Source organism: Quercus robur, chromosome 2 (genome assembly GCF_932294415.1).
Source record: "Quercus robur chromosome 2, dhQueRobu3.1, whole genome shotgun sequence".
Taxonomy (NCBI): domain Eukaryota; kingdom Viridiplantae; phylum Streptophyta; class Magnoliopsida; order Fagales; family Fagaceae; genus Quercus; species Quercus robur.
This window is the reverse complement of record NC_065535.1, coordinates 67,233,186-67,239,082: the sequence shown is the minus strand read 5'-3', so window position 1 is coordinate 67,239,082 and position 5,897 is coordinate 67,233,186. Positions and strand designations below refer to the sequence as shown.

General features: G+C 38.2%; 1 long non-coding RNA gene across 1 annotated transcript; it reads right to left on the bottom strand.

Annotated features, from left to right (window-relative positions):
• Positions 1–3,367: 3,367 nt before the first annotated feature.
• LOC126714633 (uncharacterized) lies at positions 3,368–5,658 on the bottom strand. The gene is made up of 5 exons (XR_007651646.1): positions 5,530–5,658; positions 5,356–5,422; positions 3,853–3,906; positions 3,594–3,648; positions 3,368–3,464 (listed from the first exon to the last, which is right to left on the bottom strand). It is a non-coding gene; the product is annotated as an uncharacterized LOC126714633 (long non-coding RNA).
• Positions 5,659–5,897: the final 239 nt, after the last annotated feature.

Sequence of the window (5,897 nt, the reverse complement as noted above, 5' to 3'; positions counted from 1 at the left end):
CACTGGGAGAGCCAAACCTTTCAAGTTCCAAACCTGCTGGTTGACTGGCCCCATTTTCCCAAACATTGTAACTCAGGCTTGGAGACAGCCTCATAACCTTGGAGAGGCAATTGATCTCTTTTCAAAGAATGCCATCGAGTGGAATAGAAAACACTTTGGCAATATCTTTGTTAAAAAAAAGGAATATTATGGTGAGATTGAACGGTATCCAGCGGGCTGTAGCTTCTAAGCCTTCAAATTTCCTCCTAAACCTTGAGAAAGATTTGGTGAAAGAATTTGATACGATTCTAAGTCAGGAAGAGGAACTTTGGGCTCTCAAGTCTCGGGTTAGCTAAATGATACAAGGGGATAGGAACATTGCCTTCTACAATGTCTCAACGCTGGTGAGAAGGAAAAGAAACCAAATTTTGGCAATTAAAAATGCAGTGGGGGAATGGATTTATGAGGACAGTGGAGTTAAGGATCACATCCTCCTTCCTTAGTGGCCCTAGGGTAGCTTCGGCATCTTCCCAATGGCAGGCCAAACTCACGGATGAAAAGAAGTTTAGTATCAGTGGGGTTGCAACGAAAGATGAAATTAAAGCTACCTTGTGGTGTTTAAAAGCTTTTAAAGCTTCGGGACCAAATGGTTTGCATGCGGGGTTCTTCCATAGATTTTGGTTGATAGTGGGAAGCTTAGTAATTGATGAAGTTAAGAGGGTTTTTGTAGAGAGAAGAGTTCTTGAATATTTGAATAGGACTCACATTACTCTTATTCCAAAGATCCAAGGCCCGGAGACTTTAGGAAATTATAGACCTATAAGTCTATGCAATACAGTCTATAAGATTATCACAAAGATCATAGTGGCTAGACTAAGACCTTTTTTAGACAAGCTCATCTCCCCCCTCCAAACTGCCTTTGTTCCGGGAAGAAGGGGTATTGACAATGCAATTATAGCCCAAGAAGTCATACATTCCATCAGCAAAAAGAGAGGAAAGGTAGGTTATATGGTGTTGAAAATTGATTTGGAGAAGGCATATGATAAGCTCGAATGGAGTTTCATTAAAGATATGCTTTACAGAGCTAATTTTCCCATGGATCTTATTGAGGTCATTATGAGCTATGTTTCGACGATATCTACCTCGATGTTGGTCAATGGTGAAGCGTTTGATCTGTTTTACCCCTCAAGAGGGATAAGGCAAGGGGATCCGTTATCCCCATACCTTTTCATGGACTTCTCTCATTTGCTCTTTGCGGATGACCTTGTGTTTTTTGCCAAAGTGGATCTCACTAATTGCTTAGCTATAAGAGATGTCTTGGATATGTTCTGCAGCTTGTCGGGTCAATCTGTGAGTGAAGCTAAGTCAAGAGTTTTTTTTTTCTCTCCTAATGTTGATAGGGACACTAGAGAGTCCTAGAGCGATGTTCTGGGTTTTGCATCTACCCCAAACATTGGTAAGTACTTGGGAATTCCTATGAGGGTGTTGGGTGCCTCTTTCCAAGATTACAACTTCATTTTGGATAGAGTAAAGTAGAAACTTGCGGGTTGGAAGGTCAATTTACTATCATTGGTTGGACGGAATGTACTCATTCAGGCTTCCTCAGCGGCAATTCCATCATATGTCATGTAGTGTACCTTATTACCGGAGAAAATTCTAGATGGTATAGACAGAGTTAATCGTAATTTTCTTTGGGGCACTTCAGATTTAGCAAAGAAGATTCATTGGGTCGAGTGGCAGAAAGTTACCAAGACAAAGGAAGATGGGGGTCTTGGACTTCAAATAGTTAGGGGGAGAAATATCGCCATGCTAGCAAAACTCAATTGGAGATTCCATACCGAGAATGAAGCTCCTTGGTCTCAAGTTCTTAGATCAAAATACTGTAACAACAGAAGGGTGAATACGGCAAATGCAGATAAGTTGCCTTGGTCAAGGGTTTAGGCTGCAATTAAAAAAGGAAGAGAAGTTTTTACTAAAGGGAGTGTCTGGATGTTTGGGAGGTGTAGTACTCTAAGCTTCTGGTATGGCAAGTGGTTGAAGGAAGGCCTTCTCAGGCAGCTCATTCAAGGGCCCCTAACCCGGGATGCTGCCAACTAGGAAATAAAGGATATTATGGTGGAATTGGGGTTGGATTGGAGTCATATGCCTTTTGATCTCCCCCAGACATCAAGGAAAAGCTCCAAGCTACCCCTTTTTCCCTTACTAGTAGAGGCCGTGATAAGCTTGCTTGGGCTGAGAATCCGAAGGGCTGTTTTGAGCTGAAGAGTGCCTACAAAGTTGCAATGGGGGAAGTTTCAACCTCTCCTTTTACAGCGAGATGGCTTTGGAAAGCTCCAACCTTACCTCGCATTAAAACTTTCATGTGGCAATGTGTTCACAATAGCATTGGAGTGAAGGAGGGCCTTGCAAGGAAAGATGTGGTGGAAGATGTGGTTTGCCCCATTTGTATTAGGGAAGCTAAATCTATTTTGCATGCTCTCAGGGATTGCTCCTGGGTTCAATCGGTGTGGAGACAGCTTGGTGTGCAATTGAGTAATCACGGCTTTTGGATGTCTAAACTACATGACTGGCTAGATATGAATGGTAGGACAAACACCAATCACATGGCTGGGAAAACTCCTTGGAAAGTTGTTTTTCCCATTGCCATTTGGAGCATTTGGAAGAGTAGGAATGGTTTTGTCTTCAATAGGAAAAGCCAGAATCCAAGTTTGGCGTCTGAGATTTTAAAACAAGCTATGGAATATGTGTGCTGTGTTGCAACACCAAGGGGGTTGACACGCCATGTTATCAAGAGGGTGCGCTGGGAGAAACCACCATTTGGTTGGGTAAAGCTTAATACGGACAGGTCTGCTGATGGAAACTCGGGACTGGCAGGATGTGGGGGGTTGCTAAGGGATGATCACGATAACTAGCAGGCTGGTTTTGCAAGGAGAATTGGGACAACTACTAGCTTTGTGGCAGAGCTATGGGGCCTTAGAGATGGTCTTTCTTTATGCTATAATCTCAATATACCTTCCATCATTGTTGAGCTTGATGCCAAAGCAATTGTTGATATTTTTCAGAATTCAAGCTATAAGAATAACATAATTTCTCCGATCTTGGATGACTGTAGACAGCTGATGGGGCTGTTCCAACAAGTTCAAGTTAAGCACCGCTACCGACAAGCTAGTCACTGTGCAGACATGTTAGCTAGATTAGGGACTGTGCAAGTCTTAAGCTTTGTTAGTTTTGATAGTCCACCTGAAGATATTAGGTGTGTTTTGGATGAGGATTGTAATGGCAGATTCTTTAATAGGATCTGCAATGACCTTGTTGTTTCTTTTTAGTTGTTAATGAATCGTCTTCTTTACTAAAAAAAAAGAAAAAAAAGAATCAGAGTTAGATATTTTCCAAAAGGGTTGGGCACTTACCATCCAAACTATGCTGCGTTTAAATCTGTTGCAGGCATATGGATCCTTGGATTTGTCTAATTTCTTCTGTTCTTCCTGTTACACCGAAAATAAAGTTTCACAGAGGAGTAATTAACAAGAAGCAGAATAAATTAAAAGAAAGTTTCATATTCATCATAAATTAAAAAAAAAAAGAAAAAAAGAAAAAAGAAAAAAAGGGATTACCTTTATTTCATCAGGAAGATATTTCTTAAATAGAAAATTATATTTTCTCCTAAACCTGTAAGATCCAATATATATTATCCACACAACAAAAGTGCTTACAAAGTAATGTTAAAGAAAAAATTGGAAAATGTCGATTTCCATTTTAGTAAAAAAAAATTCAGTGCTGGGAAGAAGACAACCAGCACACAGATGATCTACAATATTTTCTTTATTAGTAACTACACAAATAACCAAGGGGTCTTGAACACACGAACTCTACCTTGCTCTTACAAGGGGAGAAGGTTTCCTTTGCATAAGAGCTCATTGGCATGATCTGCAATAAAATATTAGCAAGTACTGAAAACCTCACATCAGAAAATATTTAATTAGAGCCTTGTCACCGAATTGCCCACCACTGGGGGGAGAAGAAGGATGAAATAACATGGATTACTTGACCAAAAAAAAAATGAAACCAAAAAGACAAACACACACACAGAGGCTACTGCTTATCATCAAATGTACCAGTACCACATAAAGATTCAAAACGGGGGTCACGTACAACCTAAAGATAATGAAATATCAATGTCATCTGACATTTCTGACATACATCAATGTAAAAGAGCATATATAAACATAACTAAACATAACTACTAATTTACCAAAAGATGTTTATTTGGAACATGAGATGTTATGTACATCTTATATTCCAAGACTACAAATTTTACCAGTCCCATCATAGCAATAAGGAGAGTAAGACCCTTTATAGAAACACAAACTAGTAAAATATGTATCATTACGGGCATGATAAAAAGTAAGCATTTTTTTATAACAAAATACTTATTTAAATAAATGATAAAAGAGGCAACCCATGTACACAAGATGTGTCTCTCAAACATATTAGAAAAAGAAAGACCAACAATTAGCGCAAAACAAACAACTATCAAGCATCTCAAGCATATTAGCAAAAGAAAATAAAGTCATCCACTTAAATAAAGATTTGAGGAAGGAAAGCTTGAGATCTGGACTAGATTTTTCACGTCCTTCAAAGGTCCTAGCATTTCTCTCCACCAAAGACACCACATGATACAGTGAGGGATCACATTCCAAATCACACTACCGCTTCTACCAAACCTGCCTTGCCAACTAGCTAAAAGCTCCAGCAAACCCCTTGGCATAACCCACAAGAACCCAAACAAAATGAACACCATAATCCAAAGCTCTTGAGCAATGAGCATTAGACTCCAGACATAAAAAATCCAGGAACAATGCTACCCATTGGCAGCCTACTAGTTATTTAGGTATGTACAATCTGGGGATAAACATAGATCAATGGCAGACATACCTTAAATGCCCTGCTGCTGCTAGCTGAATCTTTACCATTGACACAAACTTATTTTACAAAGGATAAAAACTAGAATTCCTAAAAGCATTTGATTCTAATTAATTAGAAATCCATGGCCAATTTGTCATTAAGAAACATTCTATTGAGGTCCTGTTTGCTCGTCAGATCTCACAGGTGAGTCTATAAAGCCTCAAATTCAAGCATAGACACCAGCTACTTACTTTGAAATCTTATATTTTTCCATTCTTTTTTACCAAGAGCACTTAATAGAACAATATCCAATTTACAAAACCCATCAATTATAAAGCAAAACAAATCTCAATCATACAATTCCAACCCAATAAACAAATACATAAAATTGAACACTACCTCAACAATAGCCACTATAAAACAACCAACAAAAATATTTCACAAAAACAACATTAACACAGTCAAACTTACCCTCTTAGGAATTTGTTCCACCTCTCTAAGCCTTCCAACCGGCTTCTTGCAACTTGCCTTCATCGGCCTTTACACAATTCCAACAATAAGCCACTAATTCCACACACTACTTAAAAAATGACCAAAACAACATAGCAAAATAAAAATTTAACCAAGCCACAAGCAAATCATTACCTATTCTTGTTTGCCAGCCCGGATTTCTTTTCTTGATTCGGCTTTTTATAGACCCAATGCGAACCATCTGAACGCACTTTTTATAAATGTTCAAATGTCACTCACGCTCTATCTCCTCCTCCTCCTCCTATTATTAAAAAAATCGTTTAAAAGGAACATATTAAAAAAAAAAATCAATAATTGAACTTAAAACAATTTAAATTAGAAATCTGAAAACTTTTTGTGTGGGTTACTGTTACTCACATCTTCCAAAGACGACAATTCATGTTCATCTCTATTCTCCTATTATTCAAAAAAAGAAAAAATAAAATTTTTTTAATATTCAAAGCATTATTAATGAAAACTTTTCTAAATTTTAAAAAAATAAT